At 37.9% G+C, this 21880-nt stretch overlaps 1 long non-coding RNA gene across 1 annotated transcript in view; it reads left to right on the forward strand.

The window, feature by feature from the left end:
* The first annotated feature begins 301 nt into the window (after positions 1-301).
* Gm33007 overlaps positions 302-21880 on the forward strand; it is a 40813-nt gene continuing 19234 nt past the window's right edge. The window contains exon 1 of the long non-coding RNA XR_390354.1: positions 302-382. This is a non-coding gene — a long non-coding RNA (predicted gene, 33007). The remainder of the gene's footprint in view (positions 383-21880) is intronic.

Here is a 21880-nt window from a genome sequence, read left to right on the forward strand (position 1 = left end):
GTCGTGCTTCTTTACCTGTGGGGTCTGCTTCTTTAGATTCAACCAAATTCAGACAGAAAATACCAATAAAGAACTGGATGAGTGATTGAACGAGTGAATTAATGAATACACTATATGTTGATTTTGCCAAATCAACAAATAATACATATGTGTTATTATCTCTTAAATGCTATAACTATTACATATTTATGTTTATCAGGTATTGTGAATAAGGCAGATGACCAAAACATACTTAATGAAATACAAGTATAATGTCATTTTATAGGGTCATCGGCCATCTGTGGTTTTTGTATCCACAAGAGACTGATGAATTGAATGGGAGCCAGGATGTAATCCTATGGGGATACTAAGGAATGAGTTCTGTTACTTCATTAGATAGAAGGTAAGAAAAATTATCACTTAGGTCTGCTCTATAATATCACAATAAATGATACAACTTGCTGTCTTCACTAAAGCTCACTATTCTAAAATTAGGGTAAAAGTAACAGTCAAATAGATACCACATGTTCTTTGTCTGGAATAGCTTTGTGTTTGTAAGTCTGTCTAGTCATTAAGAATGCAATCTGTGTCTTGCTGTTGTGTTCTTAGATGTGTCAACATCAGGTCAGGCACAGCAGAGATCTGTAAAAATATTTATCGCTGTTAAATCCTCCTGTCCTATGGCAGATATACGATGGGCTCCTTCCCTGCTGGCCTTTTGTTCAGTTTTCTCTGATTCTAAGGGAATTGCTATCCCTACTTTGGATGTTGCTTCTTGCTATGAATACAACTTAGTAGTAGAACAAGACACACCAAAATTAATTCTCTAAGACTAACTGCTTTACTCATTCTCATTGCTAGGTCCACTGCTCTCAGTCTTTACAAACATTCTTTCACTGTCTTATGGTTATTTCCAAACATGAGCATATGTGTCTGTGTGCACATGGTCTACATGTAAATGCACACACTCATGAATTTGTGTGCAAACACACACCATAAACTCATGCATGTATAGACAATAGACAGAGATTGGCAAATGACCTCAGCAAGATTCCACTCTAAATTTTTGTTTCTTTCTGATATAAAGAAGCACAAGGATAAGGCAGTGTTGGTAATTGAGGACTATTGACCATGTTTGATAGGAAGGACATGATAGCACCTATGTGAGTCCTTTGAATTATATTAATTACAGAGGCATTAACCAGGCTCCAGCACAGTGCTTGAAACTTCGCTGTTGAGAACACAAATTCAAATGCAGCCTCATTCCTCTCCTAGAACCATCTAATTATACCACATGACACAGCAGCCTGTCAGGAAGCTGATCAATGGTAAAAGCTCCAGGGTAAGTCGGTGCTGCTCAAAGAATATCCATATTGTCCACCTGCCTGCAAGTGCAACTGTGACTAGAGAGATCAACAAATCAATGATGAAAGCAAGAATTGCTTCAAGCCTTTCATAATGCATTCACTGTATTTTCTACTTGTTACATTTATAAGAAGAATAGAAAGATATTAGATAAGCTAAAAAAATGAGTAAATGACAATTTAAGGATGGCTTTAAGTAGCTTGACTTTCGTTTTTAAAGCTTCACTTTAAATCTGTGCAAATGTAAATTACTTAGGTTCAAACATATGAACTGATTTTCATAGTCAGAACACAGAACCAGTATCAGTGCCAAGGACTGAACTCAATGTTTTAGTCGTTGAACTCTTCTTAAGGGCATCACCCCTTATATCCCATCCCATATAGTTCTTTCCTAATCCATAGAGTTATTTTGAGGTTAGAAATCTTTTGAAAGGACAAGTACAGTCAAAATAACAGTGCAAAATTAATATTCAAGACATTTGGGCTCAAAAATCTTCTGTAAACCACAATTTATTAGGGAATTGTGAGTTGGTTTGGCTTTGACAAAGTAGGAGAAATGGAGGGACGTGGTGAAAAAGGAAACCTCTATAAAGCAGCATCAAAGTAGTTTACAGCGATGTAGTTTTAAACCCACAGGTGTGAGTTTTTGGAAGCCATTTTATTAACATATATGAAACTCTATTGATAGGGTATAATGACTTAAAATGAAAAGACTGCTTGAATCTGTTTATAACTTTTCTAAAAAACCAATGGATAGGAGCTATATATATTTCTTTCAACATCAGAAATCTTCAGTAACTTTTAACGTTGATGATCAAGTTATAGGTAGCAGCATGCTAAGCATGCTCTCTGCCACTGATATGTCTCCAGATAAACTGAGCTGTCTGTAAATATGGGCAGAGAGACAAAATAGAAACACCAACACTGTCTGTTGTGTGGAGATGAATGGCATCTGTCCTTCATGGAGGCCTTGAACTCTATCTTGGGCCTTGTGTGTGAAAAGCGGGGAGGCAGGTGGAGACTTCACACACAAGAGGACAAACAGAGAGTTAGAGTAGAGAACTATTGCTTCTTAGCGGCTTAGCTTAAGATTTTGAGAAACAATGACAAAACTTCAGAATGGAAGATTCAGAAAAAATTTAAATTCCTCATCTTAGTATGCTTCTCATTGCTGAGATAGATATTTGACCAAAGTAGCTTATGGGAAAGGGGGAGGGGGTCAGAGCATCATTGTGGAGGATGCTTGGGCACAGGAATGGTTCAGGCTGTGGTGCCAACCAGGAAACAGAATGCTGGTGTTTGGCTGCCCTTCTCCTTCTCTTCTCTTTAGGAGTTTATGATTCAAGCCTTTCAGATGGAATGGTGTCATTCACATTCAGAGTAGGCCTTTCTTTCTTACTTAACTTCTCTCTGGAAATACTGTCACATATGCACCTAAAGCTGTATATTAATATGCTTAAGTCAACAGTTGAAATTAACAGTAGCATAAGCTATATGAAACTCCTATGGAACAGGCTTATAGGAATCAGCAAAGATTAGCTAATATGCATAAAGGTATATCAAGTAACCTAGCATGGTTAAAGTAATGCATATGCTCATATCCCTTTCATATTTACTAATGATACTCTCCATTGCTCCTTTTGATTTAGGGAACATTCTTGACAGCCTTTAAGAACCCATTTCACAACAATATAATTATACAATTGGATGGCAAAATGTAGGTTCATTTTGATAATTGAATGTTCATCGGAAGCACTTGTGGCTGTCATCTTAATATAGCTCATTTAAACACGCATTAAAAGCAGTGCCAGTTGATTCAGTTCAGAAAATCACTGTACACAGTCCATTGAACCCTCTCCCATACAGAAGAAGCATATTTGTAGATGAAGTAGTGGAGGAGCCCCTGTTGACTGATGGCTCTCTGCATTCTGGGTCTCAGCATCTGTGTAATAAACTTGTCTCCTTCACTCTAACTGGTATTTTAAATCTCACAGTGAGGAAACAAAATTAATGAGGCAAGGCACAAGCAGTTTAGGACAGGGTCCCAATAGCAGCAGGCACTGCCAAGCTCACCATCAATAATGTGGCAATTTGTTTTCAAATGGCTTTTGTAGCCATCACGCAGAACTCTTTAAATGTATATGGCTTTCAGCACAGTGGTCTGAATTCAAGTGGAGGATGGCAGGTGGTGAGCAGCTGGATGCCAGTATGTTCTTTCTCAAAAGTACCATGTGAGGGGGTTTGAATCTGAGTGTGGTGTGCCCTCTACAAAGAGCACAGACACAGCATTTGTTGAAGCATGAAGGTAAGAAGATAGAGCACATCAGGGTTTCATGCCAAAGAGCTCCCTTCCACATCTAAACACTGTGACCTTTATCTGTTAAAATGGATCGGTAAGTCACAAATGCCACCCTCTCATTGTGTTTTTTCACATAAATAGAACATTCAGAGGAAAATACATAACTGAACTTCTCAAATAAAAAACCCAGAGCCAGGTGTGAAATTCCTCTCCTTGGGCTGTTGATAAGAGATGCTCTGTAGAACCTCCTTCCCAAAGAGTGCAGACTATTGCAATTGTCCTTGGTTTCCCACAGAACCTGATGGCAAATGATCAAATATAAAACCAGTTGGCTGTATTAATGATGATATGATATCAACAACCCCCAGTTTAGAAAATGGCTTCAGAACTTCTCCACACATGGGAATGCAAGCTGAAATGGAAATAATGCCTTACAACCAATTTTAAAAACAAGTAGAAAAGTTATTATATTGTCATGTATGTACATGAGAATCAGGAAACAACCTCCTTTGGCAAACGAATCGCCAACTTAGGCTGTAAATTATATTTTATGGAGATGTAGGCTTTTTAAAAATATAATGTAGTATGGCAGGATTCAGTTAGAGAGGCAGTATCATTAAGGTATTAATGACATGTGATATATGTTCTGTTAAAAATCATTGTAGATTATATGTGATACGTGAATTGTGTATGGGCTACACCCTATATGGTATGACATACAAGGGTTTTGTAAGAGAATGTGTGAGACCTAATTAAGTATTATGGATAAGGTTGTCTGAACTCTAGGTCTTGGCTTTGCAGGGACAGTGATTGAGAGGACCAGATGAGAACAGTGATGGAGGATGCAAATGTGAGCCATGCACATCAACTGCAATCCTCCAGAATGGCCTGGAGCCTGGATCAGGCTTCTATGGCCTCTAACTTTAGCATGTGAATGACCTGCAGGACAAAACATGGTCCTTTTTATTTTAGAACAACTAAACCATGACAGGTCTTAGAAAAGAACATGTGGATGCTGCTTCACTTCTGCCTTTAAAACGTAATGAATGGTCTTCCAATCTAACTCATGAGAAAGACTTTAGGAAGGGTTCTAGACATCATGCCTTATCTAGACAAGTGAAAACATTGCAAGGGCACTGTTAGTTGGGGTTTTATTGCTGTGATGAAACACCATGAACAAAAACCAAGTTAGGGAGGAAGGGTTTATTTGGTCAGGATCATAGACCATCATTAAAGGAATTCGGAACAAGAACTCAAGCAAGGCTGAAGCTTGGAGACAGGAGCTGATGCAAAGGTCATGGAGGGTTCTGTTTACTGGTTTGTTTCCCATGGCTTGCTCAGCCTGATTTCTTATAGAACTCAGAACCACCAAAAACAGTGATGGCTCCACCCACCATGAGCTGGCCCCTCCCCTATTGATACTGATTGAGACAAGGCCTTACAGCTGAATTTTATGGTGGCGTTTTCTCAACTGAGGCTCCTTCCTCTTTGATGACTCTAACTTGTGTCACATTAACACACATAACTAGGCGATATAGCCACCACACTCCATATTTTTCAACCTTGGTGCCAATAAATATCCATTATTTGTGTGTACATGTATGGTGAGGTGTAGATGCCAGAGGTCAACACTTAATGTTTTTTAAATTTTCCATCCTCATGTTCTATAGTAGGATCTCTCATCAATTCTGGAGTTCATTGATGTCCTTTGAGTGACTAACCAGTAAACCCAAGGGATCCTTCTCTTTCTGTTTCTTCATTGCTCAGCTTGTAGATGGACGCTGCATACTCAAGATTAAGCAAGGAAGATTGTGTCACCTAGAATTTAAGGGGGAATTTTAGCAAAAGAGAAAGTCCCTATGTCAGAAAATTTACAGATGCATAAATTTGACAGTCAGGTTGTCATCTGCAGCTTTGATTAGAGTGTGTAGAATTACATGTATTCAAGTCAGCAAGTTAATGGTAAAAGGATCGACACAGATCACATTCTTGATTGGATTACTTTTGGACAGTTTGCCAATTTAAGTCAATAAGAAAAAGAATAGACCTGGACTAACTAGTCATTGGTATAGAAAAAAGAGAACTATCAGCCCTTACCACATGTCATAACAAAAATATCATAAAATGTCCTGCAGAGACAAATGCAAGAGAAAATCCTGTAATACTTCATAGGAAAGTGAAATAATATCTGAAATATGGTTGTGGGAAAATATCTTTCAGGATACCACATTACATTCGATAAAAATCAAAGATACTTTAAAGAAAAGAAACAAAGGGCTCATGATGAGAGGATGCATGTAATGTAACCATTACATAAAACCCATTTCATACATAACAAAAGACACGTGCACAGATTATAAAAGGGCTGATGAGCTTCAAAAACAAGTAGCCAAACAACCCTCTAAGAATTACAAAACATTTGAGCAAACCTACAAAAGAGAAACCCATAGAAAACAAGTTCATGAAAATATAATGAATGCTTTAATAATATGTTTGAGAAATATAAAATGAGATAACACTACACATACATGAAAATTGATACAATTAAAAAGACTGATGCTTACCAAATGTTAGGGATGCCATGGTACAATGAGATCTTTTAGACAGCACTAGGAATGAACTGCCATTTAGGAAAAAAATGTAGCTGTTTTGAACACTAACCATACATCTATAATATGAACCAGTCTTTTGTATTTATTCAAGAAAATTAAAATTTAGGTATGTAAAGGCTTACTTACAGAAATTTATATTAGCTTGATTTGTGATCACCTCAAAGTAGAAATGACCCAAATGTCCATCAACAATGAGTGGGTAAACAAAACTAGTATGTCAGAATACTAATAAAAAAAAAAAAAAAAAAAGGAAAAAAATCCCCAAATCATGTGGCATAAAAGAAACAAATACAAAGTAGTATGAATTAATTCTATTTATATTCAACTCAAAAATTGACACTTATAGTGATCTTAAACAAGTAAATCGTCAGGTTTTATTTTTTCCCCCAGGGACTGAGAGGACCCATGAGGACTAGGTTAATTAACTCTTAAGTGTTTCGATTTGGAAAGTGTTTTAATAGAGAATATATTTTGGAATAGTGAGTCTCTTCAGCAATAGAGGTTTACCATCTAGTTATGGTAGACAACCAAAAGCACCTTCGATAGCCTGTGTTGTTTCAGGTGCCTCTGGGATTTTCCCGACCAACAACATGTAAGGAAGTACCCTGCATCCACAATGAGATTTTCATATTTTCATTTAGTTCTGTCTATCTTTTGGGAGCAGCATGTGTACTCATGATCTTCATACTACTTAGACACACACAGAGACACACACACAGACACACAAACACACACTATACACACAAGGTCAAATGGGAAGAGCAAAATTCAATTGGGAAAATTCCTACATTAGATCGACCTATAAGCATGTCTGTGGGGCATCTTCTTGTTTAGTGATTGTTGTTCGAGGTACCAACCTACTACAGCCGGCAAGGTAAACAAGCTGTAGAAAAGAAGGCAGTGCCATTCTTCCTTTAGTTCCAGCTCCAGGTCTCTTCTTTGAATTCCTACTTCACTTTCTTCATTTATGGCATGTAACCTATAAACCAAATAAACCTTTTGTCTCCAAGTTGGTTTTGGTTAGTGTTTTATTACAGCAACAGAGCAGCAAACCAGGAGAGATTTCTTCATGCATCCTCAGTATTGGATAATGCTCTCCATATTCTGTTCTCTGCTCTACCAGCCTGACCTCACTCACACTTGGACATTTAATCTGGAATACTCCTCATATTCTTTTATATCACTTGTGCTCTCCTCTCCTCTCTTATTATATTTTTACTTCAAAATCATAGGTTCCATGTGGCTTTTTCATGCATTCTTCATTTTGATAAGCCATCCTCCACCCTGTGGTTTCTCCATCTCCCATCTCTTTCCCATCTTTCTGTCCATGGTATTTCTCATCTGTATAGTTGCTGGCTCTTACATGCTGTATATAGTTTTGACCTGCCTGCTTGATAAGATATACCCACTGGTGCAATAGTGATGTTATCGAAATAACAACCACTTTCTGCTTGGTTTTGAGAACCTGCTCCATGACAAAGATGTTATTTCCTTTACTGTGAACTGGTTAAAAATACGACTGTAAGCCCTAGGTAGGTAACCAATTGTTGGTGCTATGTTAGATGCCATACTATCAAACTCCCTTCTGACTGTTAATGCTTACACCCATAGATCTGTGTTGCTTTTGACTTTGGTCAGATAAGCCATGCCACTTGTACCATTCATAAAAAAGGAATGGCAATGATGATACAATTTTGAAAATGTGGTTAATTGTCAACTCAAGAAGTCTTTGTTAATTTTTCATTCAGTAGTCATAAGCCATTTATCACCTTTTAAAACTTTCAATAGTTTGAACAGAGGAATATATTTGTACATGTTTATTAAGCACTTATCACGAACCAGACATCATGATAGTCAATTAATTTTATAAACCATCTGTTTATCAAATTTCTTCTTGAATTAAATCTTTACTGTACAAAGAAACAAAAAGTGATCCTATTTATTGTGTCTTAGAATTTACTTTGTACCTAAACTTTAATGACACAGCAAATAGCCTTGTGAGCTTCAGCTATCCTGTCCACAAGAGAAAAAGCAAGTCAACAAACACTTACTACTGTCTCTGTGTCACCGTGACCATGCCTGAGCCTTTAGACTATTCATCACACAGAATTTGTTGTTTATCCTCATTTCTTGTGTTTAACTTTAGTGGATTAAGTCTGAAGAAACTATTTAATACACACACGTGTTTGTATATATGTATGCATGTGTGCTGAGACAGGCAGGGTGGTTTCTGATCAGTTTCCACGTGACTATGGCAGGCTATGTTTTATATGGAAAGTGTGATTGAACAGAAGCAGCCTCTTTATGCTGTAACATCAGCCAGATCTCTGCAGAGAGTAAGAGTTGTAATGTAGTCACATGTAGGGATAGACACCACACACAGTGTGTGTGTGTGTGTATACACGTGTGTATGTGTGTTTGTAAGTCATAACTCAAAATTTGCAGAGAAGCTGGGCTCCGGCCTAAGAATTATTGAAAAGAGTCTTCAGAAATCATTCTTGTATAGTAGGATAGAGAAAAAAGGAGGTATTAAGAGTGAATCCGTAATGGCATCAAGACCTCAGAAGCCAGTGGGGACGGCTGAATGATCAGTGGGTGGAGACAGAGCTGGGTTCACTAACCTGAGAGTCTACAATGAGTTCCACGTGACTTGCTCTGGATTGTCTGTCTTAGAGCTGTTTTCATATCAGTCTTCAAACTGAAGGAAGGAGCTCTTGTTAGACTCTCTTGCCATCTACTACTTTATTCTTCCTCCCCTGGTCACCTTGCAGGAGAGTTGTTTGATGTGTATCTTCAAACATAAAATTTTAATCTCCTCAGCACAGGGCAGGCATGCCCCTGGTGCTCTCTATATTTTCTAGCTATTTTCTGACAAACTCTCAAAAATCCTTTGAATTGTGCTATTTATTATATATACATATATATTCACATACATATTAGATAACATTTTATACATACTAATTTTGCATTCTGTTTCTGCAGATGCTTTTACTTAAAAGATGAATTTTTCTTGCATTCTAACAAAAGTGCTTACAGGAAAACCTTTCAATGGAAAATGGATCTCCTCTTTCCAGCATGCTACTGCCAATTTTTTTTGAACAAGTTTAATACATTCTGTGGATTATCTCCTCCCTCATGTCTAGGAGAGTTCAGTTTTTCATCATTTGTACTTTTGATAATTTAAAGTTAGCATGAAATTAAGTTGTCGTGAAATCAAAGGACATTGACAGTTTCAGTCAACAATGTATGAAGTAACTACATTGAATTCTGTCTTTCCTGAATTGCAAACTAACATTTCTAACTGAATAGTTCATTTAACTAGTCAGATTTAAAGTCCAGTCATGAGGAAATTTTAATGTTAGTTGTTGTATTTAGTTCTCCCTAAAGGAAGAATGAACACTTTGTGGCTTTCTTATTTTTCTGAAGTCAAAAGGACCTACCAGAAAAAAAATTAGCAGCCATCAAAAATAAATGTTCTAGCAAAACACCTATTATTTATAACCATGGCAGGGAGCACTGCTTCATCTCTTCCCTGAGTTATTTCAAGATTCCAGGAACGAAGGATAATGACAAAATGACAGGCAAACAATGCAATTAAAATAGTCACCTGTTCAGTTGGTTAAATCCAATGAAATTCATTCTTTGTTTTTATAAACCTGAATCTTAAAAGCTCACATTAACTTAAGTTACTTTTGTGAATTTCTTATCTGATGAGGATTAAATGATGTACATTGTTTTATAAAACTGTTTTAAAATGTTGCATAGAATTTGTGACTTTGTATTTTCTGTAGAACCTTAAAAGTTATGCCTTTAAAAATTGATCATATATATGTGAGGAAAGAAAATACTAACAGTTTTATTGCTTTGGAAATATTTACTAAAAATAGACAAATAAAAGTTGTATTATAATAATACTATGTTTATATATAAAACTTACATTAGCAATTTCCTAAATAGTGCTAATCTCATGATGCATTTGGCATGAATTACAGTACAACACTGGAGAGTCAGGATAAACCAAATATTAAATTCATTGTTAAGGGTCAAGACTTAAAATTGCAATGTTCTTCTCTGACCATGCCTTGTCTCTGAAATAGTCTTCCAGCACTGGGACTAGATTCCATTTAATTGAGTTATTGGCCAATGATGTCCCATGGAAATCTCCAAACAACCCAGGGTGTTGCTAAGACAGTGGGTTGCGCGCTGGGCATGGTGGCATACACCTTTAATCCCAGCACTCAGGAGGCAGAGGCAGGAAGATTTCTGAGTTCGAGGCCAGCCTGGTCTACAGAGTGAGTTCCAGGACAGCCAGGGCTATACAGAGAAACCCTGTCTCAAAATAAATAAAATAAAATAAGACAGTGGGTTGCTCTCTGAAAACTGACCACAAGTTCACATTTCTGGGAACAGCTCCCACACAATTCATTAAACTCGGAAAGGTCAATCTGGTGCCTACCTGGAGCCTTTACCCCTACATTCTAGTGTCTTTGGTACAAGAAGGTACTTTGCAGGTTATCAAAAAGAAAAACAGCAACATTCATCTAGTCATAAAACCTTTGACCTACAATGTGTCCACCCTGAAAGATATGCCAGCAACGTTGACTCAGAAATCCTGGGAGTAGCCAACCAAAGTCTGATTTTCCATAAGGCCTACTCTAGAAGTAGAACCCATACCAGACACTGGTTGGGTGACCAAGAACCAGAGAATAGATAGCCCAGATACCTAGTGTAAAACCAAACACAACTAGTCTTTTTAAAAAAGTGTATTAATAAAATGACTTCTAAAGATATGCTGCTATGCATATAGTGATCAATAGAAAATCTCCTCCTGTGAAAGACTGCAGACACTCACAGCCAAACATTAGATGAAGAAAGAATCCTTGGAGCACACAACAGTAAACGGGATGTCTCCATCAAATCTTTCCCTTCAGATTCAGGGATCCCCACAGAAGAGGAAGCTGAAATACTGTAAAACCCAGAGGGATAGAGGACATCAGGAGGATAATGCCCTCTCAAACAACTAAAGAAGGCTCATATGAACTCAGAAACTGAAGCAGCAAGCACAGAGCCTACAAAGGCCTGCACCAGGTCCTCTGCATATATATCATAGCTTTCCGCTTAGTGTTTTTATGGGACTCCTGGGTGTGTGACTAGTGAATCTCTGATTCCTGTACATTCTCTTGGGCCACATTTCCTTATGTTGGTTGGCTTTGTCCAGATTCAATTTAATGTTTTTGTTTTTGTTTTGCTTTATCTTATTATATTTTAGTTTCTTACATTTAGGTGTTGTCTCTTAGAATTCTGCTCTTTTCTAATGAGAGACTGAAATGGAGTAGATCCAGATGGGAATGGAAGTGAGGAGGGGTTGGGGGGAGTTAGAGGAAGGGGAAACTATAATCAAGATATAATAGAAAATAATCTGTTTTCAATAAAAAGGAAAAAAATCTTTTCAATGATATTTTTTGCTCTTCTATTTATAGATTTCATATCCAATCCAACTTGAGACCTGTGTATCTTGTCTATTAGTCACATGGCCCTGACTTACACACTGGACTTCATGAAACTCAATTTATTTTAGTGAAAGAAAATTAATCTTGTTACTTAAAAGCAGACTGCTTGTCTTCTTGGCTTTTAAATAAGAAAGAATGCTCAAGGGAGAAAAATATAGTGGGCAATGTCCATTGTCACCTATGTAAAAGTACAAAGGGCTAACATATATTAGGATCCAGCCATTCCTCCAAGGAATAGAGTAGCAATAAGAATCAGCTAATGAGCTCTTCCATATATGCCAGCTTTGGCCAAGGTGCTATGAGGTCTGTGACCCCAGGCTTGCACTGCCCCTTTCTCTACAGTTGTCTGATGTCTACCCCATCTCTGGGTTCACAGAAACTGACACGGGGAGACCCAGTGAGATGTAGCATTTCCTTCATCCCCAGTCTGGTTGGCCTGGGGTCTGGGCATCCTGCCTTAAGGAAAGGAATGGGGACCATTATTTTTTAACCTGTATATAATATTTGACCGTTTTTTTGTTCTTTACATGTATACATGTGTAAATATCCTCTCATCCATCAAGTGGTACAGTTTTTAATAAAACCATTTAAAGCAGAAAAAAAAAAAGAATCAGCTAATGTATCAATGGCTTGAAATTGTTTTTACTCTGGCAAAATAACCACAGCGGGTTTAATAGGAAAAAACAGAAATTAGTTGTTACTAATAGGTCACAATAAAGATGCACTCAGAGATGTCATCTAAAAGCTAATGAGCTGGTCATGAAACTGGAAGATAATGATTACTAATAGATATCAATATACCCAGCTTTTGTATTTTATGATAATACAATGCACGTATATGGAATAAGATCAGCATGCTCTTAGTATATAAATATGAATCTCTTTAGTATCATTTGAAAAGTTTTTTCTCAAATAATATTTTTCTGAGTACTAAGTCTCTGTGAGGTTGCTCTGGGGGCTTATGATGCTACTTTTCTTCAAATTCTGTTCCACAAATTTTAATGTTCTTAATAATTTTAAAGTAATCCTGCCTTACCTAGGATTTTAGACATGCCTTTTCTGTTTTTTTTCCATTTTTTATTAGGTATTTAGCTAATTTACATTTCCAATGCTATACCAAAAGTCCCCCATACCCACCCTCCCCCCAGTCCCCTATCCACCCACTCCCCCTTTTTGGACCTGGCGTTCCCCTGTACTGGGGCATATAAAGTTTGCAAGTCCAAAGAGCCTCTCTTTGCAGTGATGGCCAACTAGGCCATCCTTTGATACATATGCAGCTAGAGACAAGAGCTCTGGGGTACTGCTTAGTTAATATTGTTGTTCTACCTATAGGGTTGCAGTTCCCTTTAGTTCCTTGGGTACTTTCTCTAGCTCCTCCATTGGGGGCCCTGTGGTCCATTCAATATCTGACTGTGAGCATCCACTTCTGTGTTTGCTAGGCCCCGGCATAGTCTCACAAGAGACAGTTACATCTGGGTCCTTTTGATAAAATCTTGCTAGTGTATGCAATGATGTCAGCGTTTGGATGCTGATTATGGGGTGGATCCCTGGATATGGCAGTCTCTATATGGTCCATCCTTTCATCTCAGCTCCAAACTTTGTCTCTGTAACTCCTTCCATGGGTGTTTTGTTCCCACTTCCAAGGGGGGGCATAGTGTCCACACTTCAGTCTTCATTTTTCTTGAGTTTCATGTGTTTAGGAAATTGTATCTTATATCTTGGGTATCCTAGGTTTTGGGCTAATATCCACTTATCAGTGAGTACATATTGTGAATGTGTTACGTCACTCAGGATGATGCCCTCCAGGTCCATCCATTTGGCTAGGAATTTCATAAATTCATTCTTTTTAATAGCTGAGTAGTACTCCATTGTGTAGATGTACCACATTTTCTGTATCCATTCCTCTGTTGAGGGGCATCTGGGTTCTTTCCAGCTTCTGGCTATTATAAATAAGGCTGCTATGAACATAGTGAAGCATGTGTCCTTCTTACCAGTTGGAACATCTGGATATATGCCCAGGAGAGGTATTGCTGGATCCTCCGGTAGTACTATGTCCAATTTTCTGAGGAACCGCCAGACTGATTTCCAGAGTGGTTGTACAAGCCTGCAATCCCAACAACAATGGAGGAGTGTTCCTCTTTCTCCACATCCACGCCAGCATCTGCTGTCACCTGAATTTTTGATCTTAGCCATTCTGACTGGTGTGAGGTGGAATCTCAGGGTTGTTTTGATTTGCATTTCCCTGATGATTAAGGATGTTGAGCACATTTTTTCAGGTGCTTCTCTGCCATTCGGTATTCCTCAGGTGAGAATTCTTTGTTCAGTTCTGAGCCCCATTTTTAATGGGGTTATTTGATTTTCTGAAGTCCACCTTCTTGAATTCTTTATATATGTTGGATATTAGTCCCCTATCTGATTTAGGATAGGTAAAGATCCTTTCCCAATCTGTTGGTGGTCTTTTTGTCTTACTGACGGTGTCTTTTGCCTTGCAGAAACTTTGGAGTTTCATTAGGTCCCATTTGTCAATTCTCGATCTTACAGCACAAGCCATTGCTGTTCTGTTCAGGAATTTTTCCCCTGTGCCCTTATATTCAAGGCTTTTCCCCACTTTCTCCTCTATAAGTTTCAGTGTCTCTGGTTTTATGTGGAGTTCCTTGATCCACTTAGATTTGACCTTAGTACAAGGAGATAAGTATGGATCGATTCGCATTCTTCTACATGATAACAACCAGTTGTGCCAGCACCAATTGTGGAAAATGCTGTCTTTCTTCCACTGGATGGTTTTAGCTCCCTTGTCGAAGATCAAGTGACCATAGGTGTGTGGGTTCATTTCTGGGTCTTCAATTCTATTCCATTGGTCTACTTGTCTGTCTCTATACCAGTACCATGCAGTTTTTATCACAATTGCTCTGTAGTAAAGCTTTAGGTCAGGCATGGCGATTCCACCAGAGGTTCTTTTATCCTTGAGAAGTGTTTTTGCTATCCTAGGTGTTTTGTTATTCCAGATGATTTTGTAAATTGCCCTTTCTAATTCGTTGAAGAATTGAGTTGGGATTTTGATGGGGATTGCATTGAATATGTAGATTGCTTTTGGCAAGATAGCCATTTTTACAATGTTGATCCTGCCAATCCATGAGCATGGGAGATCTTTCCATCTTCTGAGATCTTCTTTAATTTCTTTCTTCAGAGTCTTGAAGTTTTTGTCATACAGATCTTTCACTTCCTTAGTTAGAGTCATGCCAAGATATTTCATATTATTTGTGACTATTGAGAAGGGTGTTGTTTCCCTAATTTTTTTCTCAGCCTGTTTATTCTTTGTGTAGAGAAAGGCCATTGACTTGTTTTGAGTTTATTTTATATCCAGCTACTTCCCCGAAGCTGTTTATCAGGTTTAGGAGTTCTCTGGTGGAATTTTTAGGGTCACTTATATATACTATCATATCATCTGCAAAAACTGATGTTTTGACTTCCTCTTTTCCAATTTGTATCCCCTTGATCTCCTTTTGTTGTCGAATTGCTCTGGCTAATACTTCAAGTACTATGTTGAAAAGGTAGGGAGAAAGTGGGCAGCCTTGTCTAGTCCCTGATTTTAGTGGGATTGCTTCCAGCTTCTCTCCATTTACTTTGATGTTGGCTACTGGTTTGCTGTAGATTGCTTTTATCATGTTTAGGTATGGGCCTTAAATTCCTGATCTTTCCAAAACTTTTATCATGAATGGGTGTTGGATCTTGTCAAATGCTTTTTCTGCATCTAACGAGATGATCATGTGGTTTTTGTCTTTGAGTTTGTTTATATAATGGATTATATTGATGGATTTTCGTATATTAAACCATCCCTGCATCCCTGGAATAAAACCTGCTTGGTCAGGATGGATGATTGCTTTAACGTGTTCTTGGATTCGGTTAGCGAGAATTTTATTGAGGATTTTTCCATCGATATTCATAAGAGAAATTGGTCTGAAGTTCTCTATCTTTGTTGGATCTTTCTGTGGTTTAGGTATCAGAGTAATAGTGGCTTCATAAAATGAGTTGGGTAGAGTACCTTCTACTTCTATTTTGTGAAATAGTTTGTACAGAACTGGAATTAGATCTTCTTTGAAGGTCTGATAGAACTCTGAACTAAACCCGTCTGGTCCTGGGCTTTTTTTGGCTGGGAGACTATTAATAACTGCTTCTATTTCTTTAGGGGATATGGGACTGTTTAGATGGTCAACTTGATCCTGATTCAACTTTGGTACCTGGTATCTGTCCAGAAATTTGTCCATTTCGTCCAGGTTTTCCTGTTTTGTTGAGTATAGCCTTTTGTAGAAGGATCTGATGGTGTTTTGGATTTCTTCAGGATCTGTTGTTATGTCTCCCTTTTCAGTTCTGATTTTCTTAATTAGGATTTTGTCCCTGTGCCCTCTAGTGAGTCTAGCTAAGGGTTTATCTATCTTGTTGATTTTCTCAAAGAAACAACTCCTGGTTTGGTTAATTCTTTGAATAGTTCTTCTTGTTTCCACTTGGTTGATTTCACCCCTGAGTTAGATTATTTCCTGCTGTCTACTCCTCTTGGGTGAATTTGCTTCCTTTTTTTCTAGAGCTTTTAGATGTGTTGTCAAGCTGCTAGTATGTGCTCTCTCCCGTTTCTTCTTGGAGGTACTCAGAGCTATGAGTTTCCCTCTTAGAAATGCTTTCATTGTGTCCCATAGGTTTGGGTACGTTGTGGCTTCATTTTCATTAAACTCTAAAAAGTCTTTAATTTCTTTCTTTATTTTTTCCTTGACCAAGGTATCATTGAGAAGAGTGTTGTTCAGTTTCCACGTGAATGTTGGCTTTCCATTATTTATGTTGTTATTGAAGATCAGTCTTAGGCCATGGTAGTCTGATAGGATACATGGGACAATTTCAAAAATTTTGTATCTGTTGAGGCCTGTTTTGTGACCTATTATGTGGTCAATTTTGGAGAAGGTCCCGTGAGGTGCTGAGAAGAAGGTATATCCTTTTGTTTTAGGATAAAATGTTCTGTAGATATCTGTCAGGTCCATTTGTTTCATAACTTATGTTAGTTTCACTGTGTCCCTGTTTAGTTTCTGTTTCCACGATCTGTCCATTGATGAAAGTGGTGTGTTGAAGTCTTCCACTATTATTGTGTGAGGTGCAATGTGTGCTTTGAGCTTTACTAAAGTGTCTTTAATGAATGTGGCTGCCCTTGCATTTGGAGCGTAGATATTCAGAATTGAGAGTTCTTCTTGGGGGATTTTACCTTTGATGAGTATGAAGTGTCCCTCCTTGTCTTTTTTGATAACTTTGGGTTGGAAGTCGATTTTATTAGATATTAGAATGGCTACTCCAGCTTGTTTCTTCAGACCATTTGCTTGTAAAATTGTTTTCCAGCCTTTTACTCTGAGGTAGTGTCTGTCTTTTTCCCTGAGATGGGTTTCCTGTAAGCAGCAGAATGTTGGGTCCTGTTTGTGTAGCCAGTCTGTTAGTCTATGTCTTTTTATTGGGGAATTGAGTCCATTGATATTAAGAGATATTAAGGAAAAGTAATTGTTGCTTCTTTTTATTTTTGTTGTTAGAGTTGGCATTCTGTTCTTGTGGCTGTCTTCTTTTTGGTTTGTTGAGGGATTACTTTCTTGCTTGTTATAGTGCGTGATTTCCGTCCTTGTATTGCTTCTTTTCTGTTATTATCCTTTGAAGGGCTGGATTCGTGGAAAGATATTGTGTGAATTTGGCTTTGTCGTGGAATACTTTGGTTTCTCCATCTATGGTAATTGAGAGTTTGGCCGGGTATAGTAGCCTGGGCTGGCATTTGTGTTCTCTTAGTGTCTGTATAACATCTGTCCAGTCTCTTCTGGCTTTCATAGTCTCTGTTGAAAAGTCTGGTGTAATTCTGATAGGCCTTCCTTTATATGTTACTTGACATTTCTCTCTTACTGCTTTTAATATTCTATCTTTATTTAGTGCATTTGTTGTTCTGATTATCATGTGTTGGGAGGAATTTCTTTTCTGGTCCAGTCTATTTCGAGTTCTGTAGGCTTCTTGTATGATCATGGGCATCTCTTTCTTTATGTTTGGGAAGTTTTCTTCTATTATTTTGTTGAAGATATTAGCTGGCCCTTTAAGTTGAAAATCTTCATTCTCATCAATTCCTATTATCTGTAGGTTGGGTCTTCTCATTGTGTCCTGGATTTCCTGGATGTTTTGAGTTAGGATCCTTTTGCATTTTGTATTTTCTTTGACTGTTGTGTCGATGTTCTCTATGGAATCTTCTGCACCTGAGATTCTCTCTTCCATTTCTTGTATTCTGTTGCTGATGCTCGCATCTATGGTTCCAGATCTCTTTCCTAGGGTTTCTATCTCCAGTGTTGCCTCGCTTTGGGTTTTCTTTATTGTGTCTACTTCCCTTTTTAGTTCTAGTATGGTTTTGTTCATTTCCATCACCTGTTTGGATGTGTTTTCCTGTTTTTCTTTAAGGACTTCTACCTGTTTGATTGTGTTTTCCTGCTTTTCTTTAAGGGCCTGTAACTCTTTAGCAGTGCTCTCCTGTAATTCTTTAAGTGACTTATGAAAGTCCTTCTTGATGTCCTCTATGATCATCATGAGAAATGTTTTTAAATCTGGGTCTAGATTTTCGGTTGTGTTGGGGTGCCCAGGACTAGGTGGGGTGGGAGTGCTGCGTTCTGATGATGGTGAGTGGTCTTGATTTCTGTTAGTAGGATTCTTACGTTTGCCTTTCGCCATCTGGTAATCTCTGAAGCTAGCTGTTATAGTTGTCTCTGTTAAGAGCTTGTTCTTCAGGTGACTCTGTTAGCCTCTATAAGCAGACCTGGGAGGGTAGCTCTCTCCTTAGTTTCAGTGGGCAGAGTATTCTCTGCAGGCAAGCTCTCTTCTTGCAGGGAAGGTACCCAGATATCTGGTGTTCGAACCGGACTCCTGGCAGAAGTTGTGTTCCACTCACTAGAGGTCGTAGGATCCCGTGTGGAATCCTGTGTGGGCCCTTGCGGGTGTCGGGAGACTCTGCTGGCAAGGTACCCCGGGGCTCGAGTGGAGCGGAAGGGGCTTGTGCCCCAGGTCAGGCCCGGGTAGTCTGCTTCCCTATTTACAGCATAGACATGCCTTTTCATAAACTTATTTTGTGTCTATTGTTATCCCGTCTCAGTTAAAATAACATCAACATATGTCAAAAAACAAAGAACGAGTCTTTCTGATTTGGTTCATTCAAGTTTTACATGTCTATTATTCTGAACTTTCTTCATTTGGGAGAAGTGATTTTATACAGATAGGTAATCATCACTTCATATTTTTGGGGGAAGAGATTCATGTGGCCTCTAAAATTTTATTTCCCTATATTAATTCTAAGGTCCTAGAATATTAATTACATCTATTGGCTGAATATTTTGGAGGATATAATAAAGATGGGAAAAGGCAATCTTATTTTATTTTTTCCATGAATATTTCTTGTCAATGTACAGATAAAAGAAATTAGTATTTGAGCCTTTTTTAAGAAATAAAAGGTTTCTTTCTTTCCACTTTAAAAGAAATTACAAATGTGTTATACAGAATAAATCAGTGCATAGGAATATTGCAATTGTCACATTTCAAAAGAGATAAAATTAATTATATATGTGACAAAGAAGAAGAATTTCATAAAGGAAAAAGAATGGAATTCATCTCTCAATCAGAGCAAAGTGAGCCACCAGATATTTTCTACTTACTCCCAAGACAGAAGCTGCAATGTCTTACTAAAAGTGGTGAGTAGAAAAGAGTTCTTTTGTGATTGTGTTACCTCACTCAGGATGATGCCCTCCAGGTCCATCCATTTGGCTGCATCATATGGACACGAGACAAGTATCTGCAAGCACTTCACTACACACACACACACACACACACACACACACACACACACACACACACATGTAAACACATGTGAATCTTTCTGTACAAATGTCAACAGAGCTATTGAGTTAATGGTGTTATCATTCCATTTACTTTTGACTAGGTACTTAAATATTTTCCTTTCTATTACAGTGTTAATAAAACTTCCTTTTTTCTTATATCTCATACTGAAGTTCTATTCTTCCAGCAACCTGCCTTAACTCTACCCTCTGTACGTTGATTTGGAAAACATGTCACTTAGTTTGTTGAATAATACACACAGTAGCTTTAAAGTCCAAATCTTTCCCCCACATGAACTTATCTCTATTTGAGCTTTGAAGTTGGCATTTTAGGGAAATAATTGGTATTGAGTCTTAAATTCTCATTGTCCTTACATTGTAGGTAGATACAGTCAGACAGGTCACAGAGGCAGAGGAATCTGTCTCCACTCTGGCCTCAGGCAGTCGGTGCCCTCTGCAGGGCTCCAGGTCCTAGTGTTCACAGTCTCACCATCATCTGTTGAGACTTGGGTCATCTATGAAGCCCGGACTCTCTGTAGACCTTACCCTGAAGAGTTCAGGCAAGCTCTATCATGCTTATCTCCAATTTTAGATTTGATTTGTTTACATGCATCTCTTTTTATTGAAAATATTTTGTAGCATATGGAAAATTAGTAACATAACTAAAAGTGTCCAGACATATGTAGTAATACTTCTTTGAACTTTGCATTATCTGACACACTCCAAGTATATGCTTGGCTTGTTCCAATAAAGCATTCTAATATTCTTCCATTTTCAGGTTCTTATTTGCCACTTTCTTCCAAGGTCTTGTTGACCTGTTGATGTTTCCTTAATGTATCAATAAGCCTCTTTATGTGTAGTGCTGATATTGGTATCTCTGTCTCCTCTTAGTCATCACAGCCTCCCTGAATGCGTTCTTGATTAGCACTACACGTTAAGTAACATGCTGTCTCTTAGAGAACCATTTTCAAATGACTCACAGTACCACACATTCTATTTTAAGTCAGGGTAGGCTCGGGCACAGAGGGTAGAGTTAGGGCAGACTCCTGGAAGAATAAAACTTGGGGTTGCTATGCAACTCATGAACATGTTCAGAGCTCACAGATACTGTCTCACAAGACAGGTGACCAGCAATTACGAGAATAATATGCATTGTGACAATGAATTACAATAAAAAACCCTGCAAAACAACAGAGCTTGTAGGCTGCTTCTGATAAGAAATAGCATATTTGGTCTGATGTTTCCTTCTCTAAAACCAACAATGGCCAATGAAACCCCAAAACATCTTCAATAGAGAAGGACCTAGCAAAGCCTCCACAGTACAGCCTTTAAGGACTATAGCCAAATATGCTGACCTTTGGGGAAAATGGAGAGAAAACACTGAGAGCTTGTGCATAGCTCAGGGTTTTAACTGGGTTATAGTGCCTTTTATTTCAATAAGCAGACAGGCCAAGGAAACCAGGAGCATTCCTGTAACACAGAAGAGGCACAATGTCTTACAACTACCCCCACCAAAAGGCTCATACAGCAGAGTGACACATTTTATTAACTATCTGAAAGCTAGCTTATTTTTAATGAAAAATGCTCTGGGGGAATGATGGAGGGGAAAAGGGTAAGCACAGCAAGCAAAAAGTTCATATACTAGAAGGACTCTTCCAGAAACAGAAAAATAAAATCTAAAACATGGGAAATGCAACCAAAAGATCTTTAAGAAACAATTGTCAAAAATAATTCTTTCCATTTACCTATTTAAATTACTTTAATTTACTTCTTTAAAATAAATTTTTATGTTACTTGGGGGCTGTCCTCTTAAATAATCATGTAGTCAAATTTGGCGATGATATTACCGTATAAATAAAAGGCAAAGAAAGAATTAGCTCACCACTTTGGGGCACAGGCAGGAACACAGAGAATAAACTTGAGAATATTTTAATAGAACAACACAGGAAATACCAATAAAAAGAATTATATTTCTCAAACTGATTTTAACACAGATGCCAGTGAGAAAAATATCTTAGAAATAAGGATGTGAACACTCACACTTTTCTTAGAAAAACCAAGAATGGAATAGACTGAGCACTACTCACTCCAAATCCCAGTCCCTTCAATATTTAGGGTGCTTCTAGCTCCTGCATAAAGCCTTTCTGCAAAGAGGTACATACAGGATTATATATCAAGCATAGAAATACTTAAAAGATGTGTAAAATCACCTTCAGGCTATTGTATATAAAGTGTG

This window comes from Mus musculus, chromosome 4 (assembly GCF_000001635.26).
Source record: "Mus musculus strain C57BL/6J chromosome 4, GRCm38.p6 C57BL/6J".
NCBI lineage: Eukaryota > Metazoa > Chordata > Mammalia > Rodentia > Muridae > Mus > Mus musculus.